The sequence below is a fragment of the Cynocephalus volans genome, chromosome 5, assembly GCF_027409185.1.
Source record: "Cynocephalus volans isolate mCynVol1 chromosome 5, mCynVol1.pri, whole genome shotgun sequence".
In the NCBI taxonomy this organism is placed as follows: domain Eukaryota; kingdom Metazoa; phylum Chordata; class Mammalia; order Dermoptera; family Cynocephalidae; genus Cynocephalus; species Cynocephalus volans.
This window is the reverse complement of record NC_084464.1, coordinates 164,986,947-165,008,514: the sequence shown is the minus strand read 5'-3', so window position 1 is coordinate 165,008,514 and position 21,568 is coordinate 164,986,947. Positions and strand designations below refer to the sequence as shown.

The following is a 21,568-nucleotide window of genomic DNA, read 5'->3' as shown; positions in this document are numbered from 1 at the left end:
AGGATGAGGAACCTGGTCACATATTGACGGTGTCAGATATCAAGGTGTGCATTTTTTTTAAGCTGGCTTAACAGGACTCTTCACTAAAGCTGATGTCACAAGCAAGTGCATGGAGGGTCCTGGAGAAGGTCCAGGAGCCTGACAAAAGTTGGCCAAGCAAAGAGTCAACCTCTCTCTCTTTCTCTACTGTGGAGGCCCAGACACAGTTTCCATTTGCCCAAGGCCTGAAGCCAGTGTTCTTTCATTTACTCTCAGGTAGGTTTGGAGAAACACAGACAGTTCGTGTAGGTGGCATCCAGACCGCTCCATTCAGGCCTAGCTGTGAATAGGCACGTGGCCTCGGGCCACTCCATAACCAGCCTGGGTTTAATTCCTCTTTCATAAGATGAGGCTGTTGGTACCTTAGGGTTTGGAATGGGGACACATCGACAGGGTTAAAAACAGGACCTGGACTGTGTACTCAGCACAGGGGGTGACTCGGGCAGGGCGAGGGTGAGCCAGGCTCTCTGACCCCTTTTGTACACATCCCAGCACCGTCAGGAAGGCTGGCCATGTGCTGTTGCAGGCACCAGGGCAGGCAGCAACTTTCAGAAATACTTTAAAGCACAAAGTTATTTAAAAGTTAGGACACCAATGAGAAGCAGCCAATCTGAGACAGTCGGCATGGGTGCTAGATCACACGGCAGAGTCCTGAGCACGGTGACTCCAGAGCAGAAGGAATGCGAGGACAGCCAGGCGGCCAAGGCAGGACTTAACGAGGTTAAGTGAGACGTCCCACAGCAAGCCGTTTATCTACCTGACTATTTTGTGTCTTTAGTGTAGTTTTCTTCTAAACAGACATGGTCATGAGCACTCACAGCAAAGGAAAAATAAAGCAGGACGCGCGGGAAGAACATGACCGTAATGCAGGTGTCGTGGGGAGATGCCTCCCACACCCCTCGACTGTAAAAACGCCACTTAGAATTTGACTGTTCAGGTCTTTAGAAAGCATCTGTAACTCCCAGCCTGCCTGAAATAAAAATATTTTAGGCAAAAATAAAAGGATATACTTTCTGTAAGAATCAAAGTCAAGCTAAGGTAGAAATAAAATACACGAGAATTTCAGGGGCATATTTGGCTTTCCCAGTCATCCCTAAGTTGGAAGTGGGGACAAAAGTGAGACAGCTGTCAGTTATTGATCCAGTCCTGGCTATTTGGGGCTGCTGTTCATGGGTTACTGTCTAGCTCCCTGGATTGCCACTAGACATAGCATGTCGCCTCCTGCAAGTCTGGCTCACAGCGGGCTGCTCTCCTGGGTTGTTTATTGGACAAGGGGGTGGGTTTCCCGGGCAAGTTGTGCAGGTGCTGGTCAGAGTTCTCTACTCATATGTGGTCCGGCCACTGTCTTTGTGTATTTTCAGGCTCTCAGGAGCAGAGGGAAAACACAGATCTGTGTTCAGAAAGACCCATTGTCAGGGCAAAGGCTGTGGTTCCAGATGAGGGGCCTGAGCCAGGGTGGTGGCAGTGAGGACCGGGTGCCCCCATGAGAGGTACTGAGCAGATGCCCTGAGGAGACACATGACTCAAAGCTGCTCTGAGCTTCCGGAAGCCTCTGTCTCCTGCCACTGTCCCACACCACAGAGCCACAGAACTCAGAGACACTGAAGAGTCTGTTCAACGTCATTTATCCCCAGGATGAAGTGAGAATTCTTATTGAAATAAGAATATTCTTGTAGAAATACTGCTCTAATAGTCTTTTAATTTCCATTTGTGAATTTTTTCATTTCATTTTACCTCTATTTTTATTTCTCTTTCAGCTGTAGTCTCCTAACCGTGGACAGAATCCACACCATACAAAACATAGAATCGTTCATTTTAATGTAACATTTAATGTATTTCATTTTCCTTAAGAATGATTTCTCCATCTTCATGCCCTCCTCCTATTTGGGGCTACATTTTGGGATTTCACATCTCGGTTGCTGTGATGCACGTTACATCCTGGGTGACAGGTGATGGTGGGTGGCATCTCCAATTCAGTGACAGTAATAGCATCAACCCCTGCTAATGCTGTGACTCAGCAGAGACTCATCACGACTCAACTCATCACAGCTCCATGTTACCAAAGTTTGAAACTGCAGTTTAAATCTGTTCTGACAATATCCTCTTCAATGGCAGTAACACCAAAGTGAAGATGAGAGGAAAGAAGAAAGCGAGCGCATGCTGACGTTTGGAAGATCAGAAGACTGACAACAGGACCATGTGAAGCCCACAAAGCATCTGCACGCCAGTGCTGTGCGAGAAGCCTCTTTCCCCTGCTCTCTCCATCAAGGACAAGTCACTGGGCCACCTGTGGTGAACGCAGGTGTATCAGTGATGCCTGGTACTAAATGACAGGGCCAGTCCTCAGCAGCAGGATCCCCTTTGCTTGGACGGGTCTGGTGCTGACTGGTTGCTAAGACACTCAGCAGTTCTCTGAGACCCCGCAGCACTTCCAGCTGTCAGCTCTAGGAAAGCACTCCTGGGGGTGCCTCCCTGAGGTCTGTCTGGAAGTCCATCTTCCAGGTTGCTGGGTCCTGCAGCAAAATGATGTATTGCCCCCCGGTCATTGTAGAAAATGACCCGAACCCTCCTTCACTGCACCCGACTTTCCCGGTTGCTTGAATCTTTTTTCTTGGTCTCCACTATCAATTATCTAAGTAGATTGGTGCTCTAGGAACTTCCTGCAATGACAGTTTATGTTTGATGTAGAATCAAGCCATTGTAAAGCCACCAGCATACAGAGTCTGTAGAATGTCACGATGGCTTCAGAGCACACAGCGATGCACCGCACTGTGGCAGATACCCAAGTGTGCGCATGGGTTGACAACATTTGGACTTAAATCACAAAGGGTACTCTGTGAATTAAGAACAAATAATGATCAGTTGTAATGATCAGTCTCCATGATTTGCTTGACTCTGAATCACAGCTTGTTTTGCCCAACGCTGGCAGTGATCTATGACTTGTGAAGGCATTTCACCTCACTCAGAGTGACTTGCAAAACTCAGGTAATGAGCATAACAGGTCCTGGAGAAGAATGCCATTTCAATTTTATTTGTAATTTATTTGCTGTCGAATACCTTTTAATTTTGCCAAAGTTCAAACCATTAAACATAGTGGAGGTTTTAGGACCCCGAGTCAGGCAGACCCAGAGTGTATGTTTTAAACTGTTAGTACAGAGCTCATGCATGCTCATCTCAAAAAGATCATGGGTGACTAGGAAAATTGATGCAAAACACATCAAAGGAATTTAGCTCTGCACTCTGGCATGTATTCGTACCACGGAAACGAATTATGCTGAAGCTATGGAAATCTGCCTCAGTGACCTGATTGGCTGAGGAATGTGAGGTAACAGGAGATCCCATTAAATATGAAGCTTTTTATGCATATAATTTAGGAAAAAGAATCGTTTATCAAAGGATTCTCAGGGGCCAATAGTTGAGAGGATGTCAACTATTTGAGTTAAGAGAGATATTTATTAACTCTGAGATTTGTAGCATAGTTGTTAATGGCTGACATTTATTATCTACTATTTATTTTTCACAAGTATATATGATTAATAATTAATACTTACTCAGCACCTTTTACAAAGCACTTGCCCCAGATCTCTGATGCTCACTACGGTTCTGTTGTAGGTAGTATTACATCCACACTATGTGCTGAAGCTAAAGGACCTACGCCAAAACAAACTGGGGACGCTCAGGGTGTGAGAAGTGTTCGAGCCAAGCCTCTGATTTCACTCAGTCACGGTGCACGGCTAGAAGGTGGACGTGTTTAGGCACCATCACGTCTTACTTATTCGTTTACTTGCTTACTTGTGGTCTCCCCGGTGGCTCGGCTGGGCATTTCATTAATCAGAGCTCAGTGAGTGGGACTCTGTCACCCTAGGGAAGACGCTGACGTCCCGGGGCTTGACCCGCCAGCTCAGCACAGCTCGCGAGTAGGGAAGCTCCGGCCAGACCCCAGGCCCCACCTCGGTCCTCCCCAAGGAGCTCTGACTCCAGCACAACACTTAGTCTTCCTTGGCAGGAGGGCACAGTACACCAGCCCTAAATAAGGAAAACTGGACTCCAGACACAGGCACCGCGCCTCTTTGTTTCTGTTGGTCCACTGCCTTCTTCTTATTTAAAAACATGTTTTAAATTATTCAGACATACAACAAATGCAGAAATCATATACCAGTTCCTCCTGTACTACTGACTCATGAAAAGTTACATCTTTCTCTCTTCCTCATCTCCTAACTGCCTTTTCATGACATCTACACCAAAAAGATATCTGGTCTTCCTGGGTCTTCCTGTTCAACACAACCCGTCATTGATAACCGAGGGACGTCTTTCGGTCTTTTCGCCTCTCGATTTCCACCTGCCTTGATGAAACTGCGTCTCTGCTGGGAGCCTCCAGTCTTAAACCGGAAATGGCCCTCCGCACCCCGTCTGCCCCCCAACAGGCCTGCTCGACGAGCATCAGTTACTTTCAGACGCCTGCTGCTCTGCAAGGTGCAGTCAGAACACCACACCTCTTCAGCTGCAAGCCTGACAGAAGAGGCCAGTGCCACCAGCTCTGACCAGTGCTAAATGAACTGGAATTACATGAATATGGTGCCACCTTCCTCTCTTTCACCACACTTCATCAGCACGCCTCTAACATACGCTGTGGCAGTCTGAGCACAGAGCTCCTGAGAGTTGTCTTTCCCTTCGTTCAATTTGCCTGGACCCCATCACATGGAGCCAAGGACGCACCGGCTGGCCTTTCCCGTGCCTCTTGGGAACTAGCACCTAACCAGTTAAAGTGCATTATCCGGGTCTAGCTATACTTTACAGCCTCCCTGCAGTGCCTGCTGCAGCATTGCTCGATTTTCAGAGTGACATTTATCAGGGATCTGTATTCTCCTGAATCTGGCCTTCGGTGCTAACATCTCAGTAGCATTTAAAATGCTTCACTTTTAGTAGATTCACATTAAATGCTCAGTGAGTGCTGCTTAGAGAAAACGGGGAAGACTTCTTTAAGAAAGACACCATGCTTTCCTCTCCAGCACAGCCAGGGGCTGAGGGCCTGTGTCCCTGGTCCTCTCCGTCTTCCTGCACAGCCTGATTTAACAGGCACTCATCACACCTCTGGCTGTAAACAGGGCGAGGTGGCAAAAAACAAAGACCCGGAGGTCCTTTCTATGAGAACTGAAAGAAAGGTCTTGGCAGACAGCGCACTCACATCACACGTGCCAGTGTGCACACAGGAGCAGTCGAAAGTCTCCACGAGGGCTCACTGCCACAGAGCCTTGCACGGGGCACCATGCTCAGGTCTCACTACAAAGGAGTCCCTCGGATCTTTTTCCCTTTCTCAACACAGCACAAGCCAGTGGCCAGCAAGACGTTCAGACCCACCGTCGCATGCTGAGTAGAAGGAGCAGCGTCGGGCACGAAATTTCAGGCCCTGTTTTCATGTGTCTTCAATGCCTGTTTCTCCTTCTTCTGTGTTCACTAAGCAGGACTTTTTTTTTTTTTTTTTTGACAAGGCTACATCTTGTAGCTTTTTGTTCTCCCTTTGTATTTGTCATGTTTTTCATTTCTTCTCTGAACCGGTGTCTTCCAATTCCCCTCGGTGACTTTTGTGGCCGCTGTGGCCGTGAACAGCCTTGCTGCTGTCTGTGGCTGGGGGTCAGTAGGGTCCTCTCCTGTTCCAGCACTGGGGTCTCACAGGCCACTTCAGACCCACCACAATCTGTGTGTAGTAATGTCCCTGTTAGGGACAAGTTACCGTGGTCAGTGTCTGACTGTCCTGGGGAAGAGCAGGCCACCGCCTCTAGCTACCCAACGTTCTGCCCATTGTTCTTGTGGAGAGGAGGACGGGGTGACGCGTCTATTGTGGTGGCTGGCATGCATGGTTTTGAAGCTCGTCTCCTCACTGTCATCAGACTCCATCCTGCAACAGTTGCCAGAGCCACTGTTGAGAGTGGAGCCTTGGGGACAGGAGGAGAGGATGGCTCCTTAGCCCAGCTGCTCAGGACCTTGTTCCGGGACTTTCCACTGAGCTGCTTGGTTGCAAAGAGTGCTCCACAGAGCCAGCACTGCTAGTGCCCTGGGAGGTGCCTCTGATGCCTCTGCCCAAGGGTGGCCACTGTGCTTGTGGCCTGGGCCATTACTGGGGTTTCTAGGAGAGGTAGTTTCTTTAAAAGCATCCTTGCTGCAGCCTTCAGGGAGCTGGTCCTGGTTCCTCTAGGCCAGGGCTGTGTTTAGACAGGCTTCCTTACTGGAAGAGGGGCTGGGTTGTCTTTGTGGCTGGTTCCTGCTCTCCCTTCGTCTTCATCCCCCATCACTAGGGAGGTCTCTCCATCTTTTTTACTTGCGTAGGAGATACAGGAGTAGCAGAGCCACCTGTAAGCTCTATGCATCTTTCACTCAACTGATTCTGTGCTGGAAGTTGGTGATGCCCAGCTTGGTGACTCTGCAGCGTGGAAGTGCTCTGGCAGGAGAGGAGGTGGTGAAGAGGAGAGGTGCCCACTTTGACTTGGGATGATCATAGGTATCTTCAGTGTAGGTGTTGGTGGGCTTGATCGGGGCACTGGCTTCTCTTCTCAGGGTATCTTTTGTTGGTGCTGCATGGCATTCTGCTTCTAGGAGGAGCCTGGGCATTCATTCCACTCCTCCTTGTCCTCTGAGCTCCTGGATTCATCCTCGGGGCTAGGTGACCAGGGCTGAGGGCAGAGATCCGTGTCCAGTTCAACCTCACAGGCTTTCTCTTCAGAGTTGGACTCATTGGGAAGGGCTGGGAGGCGTCTGTCCTGGCAGCGTTGCAGAGCAGACAGGTGCTGCTGGCGAGAGGCTGCATCTTCACACGTGGGTGTTGGTGGAGATGATGCCATTGCATTTGTCACGTTGACCCGCAGGGGCCCAGGTGGAAGGTGTTGTAGGCAGACTCGTCCACTGTGGGAGGTGAGTGACAGGGCAGGGAGGCCGAGAATTCTAAGCCAGCATAGGCTGAGCGTCTGCTGTCTCCTGCATGCAGGTGGAGGACTGTACTGTCACTGAGGTCACTGCGTGAGTCGGAGCTCCAGCCCTTGATCTCCCAGCAGATAGGGGAGTCAAAGAAGGCCGTCATCCAGGGGTCTTCCTGCACTGACTGGTTGGCGTAGTCATGGGACAGCCCCCCCCCCCCCCCCCACTGTTCGGCACAAGGCTGCTGACCTCTTCCTAGGTATGGAGGTGGTGGCAATCATCCTCAATCTGATAGTCAAGGTCTCCGATACGTCCTGGCTACGTGCATGGGCTGCAGATCTTGATAATCTTTTCTGCACCAGAAAAGCAGATCATGTACATGTGAGTATAAAAGGGAACCTGGTTAACAATTGACCAATGCCCTTTCAGCACGATGAAGGCTCCATTGGCCACCCTACCAAGGCTACCTGCTTCTGGATCTGCAGGAATTCTGCACACATGCAGGTTGAAGCCATCAGATCCTGAAAGAATACATGAGTCATGATCTTCCTCCAAACAGCAGCTTTTCATGATTCACAGGTTGAAGCAACCCTGACGGTCAAACTGTAAACGGGCAGGTGGGAGTGGATATCATAGAGCACAGGGGGCAGGTGACACCTCAGGGTCAGGAGCCGGGTGCCGTTTCTGTTGAATCCCACACTCATGGCACTTTGGAGGGATGTCTTCCCACCATAGCACAGGAGAGAACTCTGAGGTTTTCCAGTATCCCAGGGTCCTACTCTTTCCTTTGAATTGTCTGTGGCCAATCGCCTGGGCTCCACAGGGTTAAACGTGACACTATGAAAGGCTGATGGATAGTTTGCCAGGCAGAAGGGCTCTCCATGGGGAGACTCCCAGGTGTCCCCAAGGAGAACCAGCCATCATCTGAGGAGCTGGCAGAATGTTGTCATTTGCCAGGCTCACCGACAAGCCATATGCTGCATCCTCATGAGCAGACACATCCAATGTCTCGCTGTCTTCAACATCGTGGAGGACAATCCGCTCATCATGTCCTCAGAGGACACTTTGGTGTTCCCACTGTTGAAAACCAGGTGAAAGTGTCAGAACAGTGCTCTCCTTCCAGCTGCACGGGCTGGCCCTGGAGTGGATGGATGCTCTATGTGCCATGGCAGACCCCAGCGGTCACCTCCTCCTGTCCAAGAGCACACACCTGTTAGAGGCAGGGTGGGGTCAAGTCCGAGATATCTGGTTCCAAAGCCCCTGCTCTTCCTCATGCTGCCCCCAGGCCAGCTCTCCTCTTCATGCTTGAACCGCCACCCCTCCGCCTCTGCCTCTGCCTCGGCCTCCTGCGCGATGCCCCCACACAGCCCTCCCTCCGCTGCGATCCAGATGGCTCTTTAACCAGCCATGGCAGACAGAGCCAGAGGGAGGCGTCTTTAAATTTTATATAAGCCGCATCACTTTTTGCAATTGGTGCACTGACTCACTGTTACATAAGGATGCGTGACAGTTGCCATGGAGAACATTCTCAGAGCACGTACAGGAGCCAGGCCTGTGCACGGTCCCTCACTCCACTCTAAAGAAAGCTCTTCTGACATCTCAGTTTTGGTGTGATTTTTTGGTTATTCACTATTATCATAGGTTAAAAGAAAGTTAACTTATTTAGGCTAGGAAAAGTTCTATTCTTACTTGCATACACACTTATTATTGCAAAATGGTGTGAAAATTAAATGTTTTTGAGGTAATAGTTGACTTTTTCCATTTGTCTGTTAACGAGATGAAATGCATTAAGGAGATGTCCGTTGTTAACTGCTCATGCATGCACAAAATGAACATTATCTGGTTATGATGCTTTTGTTTACACTTTTAAATCGTTTTTGTTGTAGAAAAATCTAAACAGGTACAAAAGTGGAGAGACTACGAGCTCTAATGTCCCTGTCACCCAGTCCCCAGGCAGGCTGCTCATGCCCCCGTCCCATCCGCTCTCTGCCCACATTCCCAGCACTGAAGAGAGATTTTTCACAAAGTCCAGACATCCAATTATTTAAGATGTGGGTTTTTTTAATACATTGCTAGAATCAGGTTTTTAATATTCTGTTTAGGTTCATATCGTGTGTCCATAAATGAGATTGGTCTATAAAATTTCTTTCTTGTATTATGCATATCTGGTTTTCATACCTAAGCTAAACCAGCCCAAAGAATGAGCTCTCACGGTTTCCCTCTCATTAGATTTCAATAAACAGTATATAAAACACAACAGTCATATGTTCATGGGAAGTTTGACAGACCTTATTGTATAACCATATGGGCCTTGATGAATTTTTTGTGGGTTTTTGAGTATTTACTCAAGTTCTTTAATGCTTATGGGTCTTGTTATGTTTTCTATTCTTTTTTGAGTCAGCTTGCAAATTTACGCTTTACTAGGAAATTTGCCATTTCACCTAAATTTTCAAGTGTAGTAACATAAAGCTGTCATGGTTTCTGTTAAGATTTGAAACATAATTACTGTTTATGTGCCTATATTATTTCATTTGTAGTATTGTTTTTTTTTTTCTGCTTTCCCTAGGTTTTACCCCAATCAATCTTGCTCGAGTGAATAATATTATTCATTTTGCAAAAGGAATTGTTTCTGTTTTCTGTAGTAGACTGAATATCCCTCCCAAATTTGCTAGAGCTTGAATTGTTTCCCCAAGTTTTATGTATTAGAAACTCGGCTCCCGCTGTGACTGTTAAGAGGGTGGGAAATCCTATTATGGTAATTGAAAGGTGCAGCCTTGAGGAGGTGATTGGATTGTAGGACCCGTGCAGTAGTGAATGGATTAAAAATGGTGGTCAGGAGCGTGGCTCTGAGGGCCTTAAAAAGGGAACATGAAAAGTCTGTCCCTCTCTCTGCTCCACCATTTTCACAATGTGATACCCTGCTGTCACTGTCACCACCACCAAGAACTTTACCAGCTGCGTTCCCTGGACTTTGGACTTCCCAGCTTCAGAAAATGTAAGCAATAAATTTTGTTTTCTTTATAAAATACCCAGTTCTGTGTATTTTGTTATAAGCAAAAGAAATGAACTAATACTTCTTTTTAACTATTTTTTTTTAGTTGACCATGCCAGAGGTGTGTTAATATTACCCAGCTTTCCAAAGAACCAGGTTTTATTTGTCCTGGTGCTGTCCGTTTTTCTTTCATGTTCTATTTCACTGATTCCAGCTTTACCTTTCAGTGTTCCCTTCGTCTTGTTTTCTTTGTTATTGCACTGGGGTTCCAAGTTGTTTTCTCAGCTAACAGGCTTGTGTCAGCTAAATCCTCCACCTCTGATACACAGAGTGTGTGTTGGTGTTAATTAGCACATGTTTTCAGTTTCCACCGTTCTTCTTTCTTTCTTTCTTCTTTCTTCATTCACCTTAGGTCTTTTAAAACTTCCAAAAAGAAGGGGGTCTTGAGAGTTGTCTCTTTGCTATTTTCTCGACTGAAATTAAGGTTGTCGGGGCAGAAGGAACTTTGCAGAGTTTATTGGGAGCCAAATGTGAGGACTGACCTGGGAAACACCATCCAACCATCAGGGAAGTGCTCCAAGGTTTGTAACAAATAAGCAAGCTTCACAGGGAAGGAAACAGGAGGACCTCCTGGGAACGGAGCCGGGTCATCTTCATGGGTGGCTAAAATCACAGGGCACCACCACTGATGGTGATCACATGCACAGGAAAACAGTTTGGGGCGAAAATCTCCAATATCCGTGATCTTAAAATTTAACAGCTTCCTTAATCAGCACGTTAGACATTCGTCAGTTTGCCGCGTTCCTACCCACATGACATTCTTACCTTACGGAACAGCAGTCCTGAGACTCAGCCCGAGCAGAGGTTGGTTATGTTCTTAATTATGTTCCTTCCTCAATTTCTAGTTTATTGTGAGGTTGGAGAATCTAGACTATATGTTTGAGGATTCTTTTAGTTCTGTTGTTTTTGTTTTTTGTGTTTGTCTTGACATTTTTTGTGAGCTCCTTAAGGTCAGTGTTTGTTGTTGGCAGAGTTTCCACCATATCCATGAAAAAATGAGACCTTCAAACCCTCCATGTTAATATTTTTATCTGTTTGGAGGTGTAATGAAATATCTTGCTGTGACTGTTGATTAGTCAATTTTTCCTTTAATGTTGTCTTTTGGCCTTTGCACAGTTGAAGACTGTCTCCTGAGGTCTATACACAGCAGTGTTTTCTTTTCCTGGTGAATGGTTCTGTTCATCATTACACACCAGCGGGCGTGTCCCTAATAACCCTTCTTTCTCTAAAATCTGTCCACCTGCCGTGTTGTTGCAACCACCTTTCTTTGTGCTTTGTGTTTTCCTGGTAACTCTTTTTACATTCCTTTATGTTCAACCTTTCTGCGATATTGTGTTTTAAGCAGTAATGCCTAGTTACATCCATTTACGATTATTGAGATTATTTGAACTTATTTATGATATCTCATTTTGTGTTTGCTAATTACCATACATTTTTGTTTTCCCCTATATGAGTTTGTTGTAATTTCTTTATTTCCTTTTATTCCCTCTACTCACTGGGAAGGTACACATTTTATTTCTCTTATTTCAGGGGCAAGTTTTCCTATTTTGACGTACACATTTGTCAGATCTCGAGTCCCCTCTCGCTCACAACTTAGCGGCTCAGCTTTGATTCTTGTGTCTGATCTTCTCCCCTGGTTTCATTTCTCTTCTTCCTGAAGATCATCTTTCAGAAGTGTTTTCAGAGAATGTCCACAATCTCGTTCTTTGCCTGAAATGATCTTTATTCACTCTTTCTTGTAAGTGATGAACTAGTGGGGTGTGAACTTCTGGGTGCACAGTCATGATCACGTGATGCTCTCTAGTCTCTATAGTAACAATTCCTTCATTCTCAGATACCCTTATTTCATTTTTAAAATCTCTGAAATGTGGACATATCTTATAATCAGAAAGCCTCATATGACTGTTACAGAGCAAGAGTACTCCTTGCACGTGAGGAAGCTTCGGAGTTAATGCAGCATTACATTCCTGGGGAACGTCTGTGGCTGGTCTAACTTTCCTCTGTAGGGAATCTCGACCCCACCCCACTCTTCTTTGTAAAATTCTTTCCTTTTCTTTCATTCTTTCCTCTCCTCTTTCCTCCCTTCCTTCCTTCTTCTTTCATTCTTTCTTTCCATGCTTTCTTATTTCCTTAAGATCTCTGATATATAATTAAATTTAAAAAATATTTTCCCCCAGAAATTCTATGTGTTTGCAGCAGGAGAAAGTTCCTGTAGTTCATTCTGCCTTCTTGCAAAAATGTTGCTTATTCTATTCAATTTTCCAGATTTCTCAGCCTTGGCACTACTGAAATTTTGGGCTGGATGATTCCATACCATGGGGACATCCTGTGCACTGTAGGATGTGTGGTAGCATACCAGGATTCCACCCACTAGATGCCACTACACCCCCCCGAAAGCTGTGACAACTAAACGTGTCTCAGACATTTCTCTGGGGGTGCAAAGTCACCCTGTTAAGAACCACTGAATTAAAGCCACAGCAAAGGTATAACATTCTGCACTAGTGCCTGAAGCAGTGTTGTGTGCTGGCATGGAACCCGCTTCATTTGCAATGAGCCTTACAAAGTGAGGAGGCAGAGGAAATTAATTACTAAGTATGAGGTGCGTCTTCCAGAAGCAAACTATGGACATAATAGTTGTCTTGCCACAGTTGCCGTCTGCAGTTTCCACTGATGCTCATGCAGCTGAAACCAGTGTACCAGAGGAACACGTTCTCAGGAGGAACGCATCCTGACAGCGATTCTCTTCACTTTTGATGTACCTTGCTCTGCTTAAGACCAGAGGTCTCATGTGTCTAAAAATGGGAAGTCAGGAATCAAAGTGAGAAGCATTTTCAAGAGGCTTCTTCCAACATAATCCCTGTAAGCAGATCTTTTACGACTTTCTTGGTGACTGTCATGGATGCACTGTACCATTTCTTCCTGCTTCATCAAACACACCTGAGGTGTGACCATGGGGTCTTATGTGTGAGGCCTGGGACTTCTTCTGAAACTCGGGGACACTGGACCTCAGGGAGCATTGGTCCAACCATCTGCCTTCACTGAAGGGGACAGAGAGGTGATGGGACCTTCCCAAGGCCACAGAGTGGAACAGAGCCACCAACCAGCCTCCCGGAGCCCAGGCTGGGGCTGGCACCCACTCAACCACACACAGCACTGGGGGTAAACTGAGTCAGGATTTGCATGAATTGCTTCTTGTGTCTCAGCATCACTAATTTGCAGGCTGGCACTTTAAGTCTCCAAACAGGAAAAAAAACAGAGAAAATGGCTAATGTCCCAGATCAAAAACAAGGATACAAAATGTGGAAATTAAATCAAGATAAAGCTTCTAACTAAAACCAAGAAGGAAATAAACTTTGGTAATGGGGGAAAAAAGAAAAACTTTGAAGCAAATTATTGTATCCATCAATCTCTGTCTGTCTATTATCTGTCCTCTCTGTATGTATCTGTCATCTGTCTGTCATCTATATATATGTCATCTGTCATCTATTATCTGCCTATTTATATCTATCATCTCTATCATCTCTCTATCATCTCTCTGTATATCTATCACCTATTATCTCTCTCTCTCTCTCTCTCTCTCATCTATCTGCTTTGGGCAGAAAGGAAAAAACTTTAATGCTTCATTTGAGATCATCCCTGGGATTAACTGGCCCCAAAACCCTCAGTTCAAAGGTCAACATCAGGGAGTTGTCTGATCCCATGACACCCATGCTGTTTCCAGGGCAGTTTGTGTTTAGCATGAATGTGGAAGGACTGACAGCCTGGTGTCTGGAGAGCTGTGATGAGTCACAGCAGATCTGCGAGGAGTGGCCCAGCCAGCAGCGTCCTTCTTGCCCCACTGGAGCGGAGGCCATGCTGTGTGAGGATCCACACAGCCCATCCCTCCAGACAGCGTCCCTCATCCTTCCCACCCACATCAAGTCGTCTCGGCACTGTTTGACCTGAGAAGTTTCACAGGCCATCCCAAGTGGTAAGGCCAGAATTTTCGGACACCTGTCTATGCTCAAGGATGAAGTGGCATTTCAGGTCCCAGGCTATAAGAAACAGGGTATCACTCTCCTGTCGCTTGCTGAAATGGGTGAGAGATAAAGCAGCAGTGAGTTCTCCTCCTGAAGATAAATGTCTCTGGGTGAGGAGGGGAGGGCAGCTGACAAGGCCTGGCCACCAGGCCTCGGGCGGCCACTGAGCCACACAGGACACGGTGTCAGCTCGTGCCTGCTGCAAGTCTGAGCTGAGTATTCCTGCTCCATGTCCTGGCATATTAGACAGTTTCTGTTGCTTGTAACATAATACCCCAAAGTGGGTAATTTAGAAAGAAACATAATTTATTTCCTATGGCTTTGGAGGCTTAGAAGTCCATGGTCCAGAGGGAGACTCTGGTAAGGACCTTATTCTCAGTGGGGCCCTACAGAGTCCCCCGGCCTTGCAGGGCATCTTGGGGCGAGGGCTGAGCAAGAGTGCATTAGCCTGCTTCTTTCTCTCCTTAGAAAGCCCTCAGCCTTCTCCCACGACAACCCATGACTCCATTTGTGAGGGCACAGTCCTCACAATACAATCACCTCTTAAAGGCTCCACCTTTCAAATACCGCATCGGGGATTAAGTTCCAACATGAGCTTCGGAGGGGACACTTAAACCACAGCACCTCGTCATTCTTCCCACCCCTCCATGCTGCCCAAGAATGCCTCAGATGGCCCAGCGGCTCTGCACAAGGTGACGTCACGGTCCCACAGCAGTCACACAGGTACAACGACAGAGACACATGGGTCCATGAGGGGGCGGGGAGGCAACGGCCACCTCCAAAGCAGAAATCCTCAGCTGTCCCACTGGACATCCTGCTGTGTGCCATGCTGGGAAAATGGTGCCACAGGGATAAACGCAGAGGCCCATTTCCCCGAAGAATGAATGTCATGTTATCCAGGTGTATGAGTTCTTTAGGGCCGATGAAACAAATGGCACTTACACCGCAGATATTTATTCCTCGCAGTCCCGGAGGCCAGGTCAGGATCGAGTGTCGGCAGGGCTGGCCCTCCTTGCCATGTCAGCTGAAAAGGGCATGGAGCAACAGCACCCCAGCATCCGGACAGTGGTTTCCAACATCACTCTCCAGTAAAAGGAAACGTCGTCGACTCCAGGACAGAAGCAGAAAATACACAAGATAAAACTAAAGTATTTTACTTTTTCCCACCATCCTTAAAATCGAGTATAAATAGTGGTGATGTTTGCACAGCAATACAAATGTCCTTAATGCCTCTGAATTGTGCACATAAAAAGAGTCAAAATGGGTAAATTTTGTTATGTATATATATTGCATTAGTTAGGGTTCCCTAGAGAAACAGAACCAGCAGGATTTACATATACATATACGTGTACAGAGAGAGAAAGCGAGAGATTTAGTTAAGGAATTGGCTCCTGTGATTGTAGGGGCTAGCAAGTCCAAAGTCTGCAGGGCAGGCTGGAGACCCAGGGAAGAGGTGATGTTGTAGCTTGAGTCCAAAGTCCATCTGGAGGCAGAATTCCCTGTTCCTCAGGGACCTAAGGCTTTTTACATTAAGGCCTTGGACTGACTGGACGAGGCCCGCTCACGTTATGAAGTGTAATCTGCTTTGTTCAAATTCTACTGACTTGAATGTTAATCTCATCTAAAAATACCTTCACATACAATTATTTTTTAAAAAGCTAGAAAAATAAATAAATAAAATATAAAAACACCTTTACAGAAACATCTAGCATAATCTTTGACCAAATGTCTAGGGACCATGGCCTAGCCAATTTGGTACATAAAATTAACCATCATGTATATTTTACCACAATAAAACAAATCAAATATGTTCTCCTTGATAATTTTTAATGATATCCATCCTAGTAAAATTTCTAGTCTGCTCAAGGCAGGAAATCTAAACCATCTGCGCAGAGATAAGCAATTGGTATGGACTAATTTATACTAAGGTGTGAATGACTTGCTCTGCCAGTTCCAATAACACATCTTCTCCATCCCTCCATTGTGACTGCCTGATTTACTTAGTGCAGTATTTTATACATTTAGGTCTTATTCCTACATTTTTGAATTTTATTTTCCTTAAGACATTCTTATTTTAAAACGAGAAGCTCCTTTACCCTATAAATAATGTTCTTCTAGGAGTATGTTTAGGCAAAATATACTGGGGCTGGGAAGTTGCCCAGCACCCCTCATGGACAGCTCACTGTCGACCTCTCAGTCCACTACCTGAGGGGATGAGCCTGTCCACAGTTTCCCTGAGCGGTGCTGGGGGGCTTCCTCTGACCTACGTACACGTGAGCTGGGACTTCCCCGGCACCAGGCAGGCTAGCTGCTCCACGGGTGGAGGAAGAACTGCGCTCTCTTCCTTTGGCATGGGTAAGTATTTGTTCCTGGGGAGGGAGAGCTCGTCTGTGATAAAAGGGTTTTCTTAGCTTTGGGATATAGAAACAAACACGTCCCCAAGGATTCCTCCCCCGACTATATGTCGGGTTCTCCTAGGGTTGCCACAAAATTCCTGAAATTGAAATACACACTTCAAAATGCATAGCTTAGATCCTTTCAGGACCTTATCATTGCTTATGATAAATATGTGCAGTTGGTAGAAAGAGGATAATTTTTAAAAATAACTTTAAAATAATTTAAATACTCCACCACTGTTAACAGAGATCTCATCACGACTAGTTCTCCAAACATCAAAAATATCCACTGTTACCTAAAGAGAGTCACCATCCTGCTCTCCAAGCTAATTCAGATATTTACAAAATAATTCCCAAGTTCTGATTTTTGTGGCATTGCAGGAGAGCTTAGAAAACACCTGTTGAGAAAGTCAAGGATTCCATACGGCACAGTACAGTTCATGAGAAACTTTAGCATAATTCCGTTTGATCCGGACACAACAGGAATCCTCACCTCTGCCTCCACATGTCGCTTTTGTTTGATTTTGTTTTTGGTTTTGTTTTAACAGATGAGGGAATTACAGCTTACAAAGGTTACCTAATTTCCCTGGGAGGGATTCCATGAGGAGCGGGTAAGGGAGCCACAGCCCCGACTGCTTGTCCAGGTTGCCTCCAAGTTCTGGAACGCAGGGACTCAGTACAACAGACGTCTGGTCCTGCTCTGACATACTCCACCCCAGGTGGGAACTGTGCTCATCTGGAAGTACACAGGGGCAATCCAAGATCTCCTGGCAATTTTCCTTTTAATGTACGTCAGTGCAGCACACGCTGTTGAGCGCTTGCTGTGGCTTGTCATAATTTACATAATTATTCAGTACCGAGTATCCAGGGCCACATTAGTTCCTGTAAGTTTATATCCACACGGGCTCTAGCACCTGGGATTAGCAGGTGCTCAGTAGACATCTGGAAACACAGTCACAGGCCACGTGCATAGATGGTTGTGGGTGCCACAGCAGTGAATAAACGTCCCACTAGATGCTACACGTAGCTGATTCTAGAAGCTCAGACTCGGTGGCCGTCCCCATTATTGAACTGTCCTGAAGGAGATGTGATGACCCCAGGAGTGATGGGAGGCAGGGGCAAGACCCATGTAGGGCCTTGGGTAGGGGGCTCCCCACAGGGAGGCTCAGGGGCTGCACACCTGCAGAGTCGCACCTGAGACCGGCCCAAATCCGCTCAGCCATCGTCCTGCCTGGGACCAGGAAGGAGATGGACTAGCAGTAAAGGAGCAATGCTCCCGGTGGGATGCCTGAGGTCCTGCTGCACCAGAGCGAGACCACCTACGCTGAGACGGGGACACTTCTGCATGACAAAGGATGGGCAGAGCTTAGTGGTGGTCACCAGCGGGTGGGAGCACCAGCGGGCTTCCTCCGACTGGAACTCCCATCCCCCACAGCATCTCCTCGGGTTCTCTTTGTTCAGGTCTGTATCTGGTTGTCCCCAGCTCAGACTGCACCTGTCTTCTCAAAGTCCCTCTGTCTTTATTCCAGAACACAGTCACTGGTGTGACAGCCGCAGAGCTGCACCCACCCCGGCCTGGTTCACCCGCTCTGCTGGCCCCCAACCCAGGGGAGGCACCGCAGCGTGCATGGCATGCCTCCCTTCCCCACACCAGATTGCACCAAGTCATGGTTCTGTGCCACCGGGCAAGACAGGACAGGGCGCCCTGGCACAGCCGGCCAGGCCTCCACCCGCGCCAGGGATGGCACGCTAATCCTTCCCGACACCTTCCTTTCATTTAATGGCATCTTAATACCTGCATTTGGACATGCTTCACTCTTCTCTCCCTCCCGGCCTTCACCTTCCCTCCTGTCATCCTTTGTCACAACAGGAAAACAGCTGCCCTGCCGCCCCTGGTTCCGACAGTGTGGGCGCAGGAGAAAGGAGTGGGGCGGGCAGCGCCTGGGGCCCTGGCCAGGCTTTCCCACCTGCACACTGCGCCGTCTCAGAGAAAGGTCATGAAAAGATCGTTTAGGGATCCTGATATCTCCAGCAGAAAGGAGAAAGATCCCCCACAGAGGTTTTGCTGCAGGGAATTAGGAGTACAGAGCAGAAGAGCTTAGCTGCTGTCTCCAGGTGGCGAGAGCGGCACTGAGACTCAGGTCCCCTGGGTCCGTAGCTTTGCACCGGTCTGGCTGGTGGGGTGACAGGAACAGAGCAGAGCATAGGGAGGAGCAGCCAGTTCCCTTCCTCTCCCCAGCAGGCCCCAAGGCCACAGCCCCTGCCCCAGCACTCTCCTCTGCTCCTACCCCAGCTCACAAGTCCACTCTTGAGCCTGTTCCAGGCACAAAGTCAGAAGCTGCAGCCACTGTGTCCAGGGCATCCCCTCCACAGGGTGCATGCTCTGTGTGGGACACGGGGGCCATGCCCAGCCCCCGATGGGCTTGGGATTTCCTCAGAACGAGTAGAAAAGGCAGGACGGGGACAGAGGCCAGCTCACACAGCCCTAGGCTCTATGTGCCCAGCTGACTCGTCCTCAGAGCTGGGGGTGCCAGCTCATTCCCATGCCCTGGACTAGAGGAGCAGCAAGAACAGAGCCCTGTCACCAGCAGTGACTCCACCACATGTGGCCAGGGTGGCTCCAGCTGATTGGAGCCCAGGCTGATCAGAGCTCAGGGAACATGTATCTTTTCATCAGCATGGTGTTCTCAGCTGTAAACTCCACATGAGCAACACTGCACGTGCAAAGATGGGCACTGCTTACACGCCCGTGGGAGGCAAAGAGCTCCACACATCACGAGCCATCTGCAGCTTAGAGTATCATGCGGACATTAACATAATGATTTGGGATAGCTCAACATGAAGAGATCTTATAAATGGCAAATAGTATAAAAATTATAAAATGTCAGAGTGAAAAAGAATAGAAACTAGTGTTTACATGAGACTTAAACTATATAAAAATGTATGCATATGAGAAACGGTAAGTTTTCTTCTTTTAGAAGAAAACAGTGTGGAACAGTGTCTTCTGCCCAAGTTTTCTGTTAAGTTTCTATACTGCGTACATAACGGACAGTGGGTTTAAACAGTAAGAGGAAATGTTTTCAAATGCCGGCCCAAGGAGGCTGCGTTTTGCCGGGTCGGGCAGCTTGGGAGGGCCCCAGTGTCCCACTGCTGGTCTGTAAGAGTCTGGGCAAACTAAGTGACCTCCTGGCACCTGAGTCTCCTCACCTGTAAAGCAGGGGTATCAGCATCCAGCCCGCACAGTGTGAGATAACAGGAATAAAGTGTCTGGACTTGGGGAGGGACCAGGGGCTCCGCAAACGGGCGTAGTCACTGTGCACACAGTCAGGCCCCGGCATTACTGAGCCCGCAGCATTATGCTCAGGCCTGCTCTTTATTTTTGGTGCATTATTTTTGTGTTAAGTTAAAATCTGATGTCTCTGTATGAGTTTGCTAGGGCATTGCTCTAGTGAAGGTTGTCTGCGGTGACTCCACCACTGTGACAGATCTCCTCCTGGGTCCCCAGGCTTTTGTATACATCTTTTGAAACAAGGAGGCTCCCAAGCTTTCAGAACTCTGGCATTCTGTGAGCCTGCAGACCCAACACCACATGGACGCAGCCAAGACTTCCCCCTTGTATTTTCCAAAGCTGCAAGTACAGCCACACCTGGGGCCAATTTAGCCGCAGCTGGAGCAGCCAAAGCAGCCGGGGTGCTGGTGCTGGAAGGAGCTACCCAAGGTGGCCCTGGACAGTGAGCCCATGGAGAACGCCTCAGGCCTGTTCTCCAAGACCATTCTGTCTCCCTAGGCCTCTAGGCCTGAAATGGAAGGGTTGGCCCCGGAGCTTCTGCAATGTCTTCAGGGCCTTTTCTCCTTCTCTTGATAATCCCTTTCCTTTATACTGATCTTCTTAGCTGATGTTCACTGGCCTGCACCATTGCATGCTTTCTGCTTCTCTACCACATGGCCAGGCTGCAAATTCTCTAAATTTTTACACTCTGCTTCCCTTTTAAATTCTGGATTTATGTTGTGTCTTTGCTGCCATAACTCAGCATAGGCTGTTACAAGTAGCCATGCAGAGTTCTTAATGCTTTGTTGCTTGAAATTTCTTCAGTCAAATGCTGTGGCTCAGAACTACTAAGTTCCAACTTCCACAAAGTCCTAGGGCATGGACACAATGCCGCCAAGTTCCTTCTCAGTTCACAGCAAGGGTGATCTCTGCCCCAGTTTCTGATAAACTCCTTCTGATTTCTGTCTGAGACCTCCTTAGAGTGGTCTTTACAGTCTGTACTTCTATCAGCATTCTGCTTACCACCCATGTAACCAGTCTCTAAGACATTTCAAACTTCCCCTGGTCTTTTTGTCTTCTTCTGATTCCTCCAAACTCTTCCAACCTTTTCCTAAAACCCATTTCCAAAGCTGCTTCCACATTTTCAAGTATTTGTTATAAGCAACACCCCAATTCACTGGTACCAATTTTCTGTATTAGTCCATTTGTGTTGCTTATAACAGAATACACAGAAATGGGTGATTTATAAAGAAAAATGAAATTTATTGCTTACAGTTTCTGAGCTGGGAAGTCCAAAGTCCATCTGGTGGTGGAGACAGTGACCCAGGGGTCTCACATTGCAAGACGGTTGAAGCAGAGAGAGCAGAGAGAGAGACAGACAGACTCTCCTCTTCTTTTAAAACCCTCAGAACCACGCCCCTGACAACCATCATTAATCCATTCACTATTGCAGGGTCCCACAATCCAATCACCTCTTCAAGGCTCCACCTTTCAATTACCATAATAGGATTTCCCACCCTCTTAACAATCATAGTAAGGATTAAGCTTCTAATATATGAAACTTGGGGACACAATTCAAGCTTAAGTGAGTTTTGGGGGGACACAATTCAAGCCACTGTACCCCAAAAGTCATATATTGAAATCCTCACCCCCAAGGTGACGGTGTTAGGAGGTGGGGCCTCGGGAGGTGATTAGGTCACGAGGGTGGAGCCCCACAATGAGATTAGTGCCCTTAGAAAAGACGCCCCAAAGAGTTCCCTCACCCTTTCCACCACATGACACAGAGAAAAGACGGCCATCTATGAACCAGGAAGTGGTTCTCAGCAGACACTGACTCCTCCCCGCCTTGATCTTGGACGTCCAGCCTCCAGAACTGTGAGAAATA

The 21,568-nt window shown here is 47.4% G+C and overlaps 1 pseudogene; it reads right to left on the bottom strand.

Moving 5' to 3' along the window:
* Positions 1 to 5,575: 5,575 nt before the first annotated feature.
* Positions 5,576 to 17,638, bottom strand: LOC134379198 (DDB1- and CUL4-associated factor 5-like; annotated as a pseudogene).
* Positions 17,639 to 21,568: the final 3,930 nt, after the last annotated feature.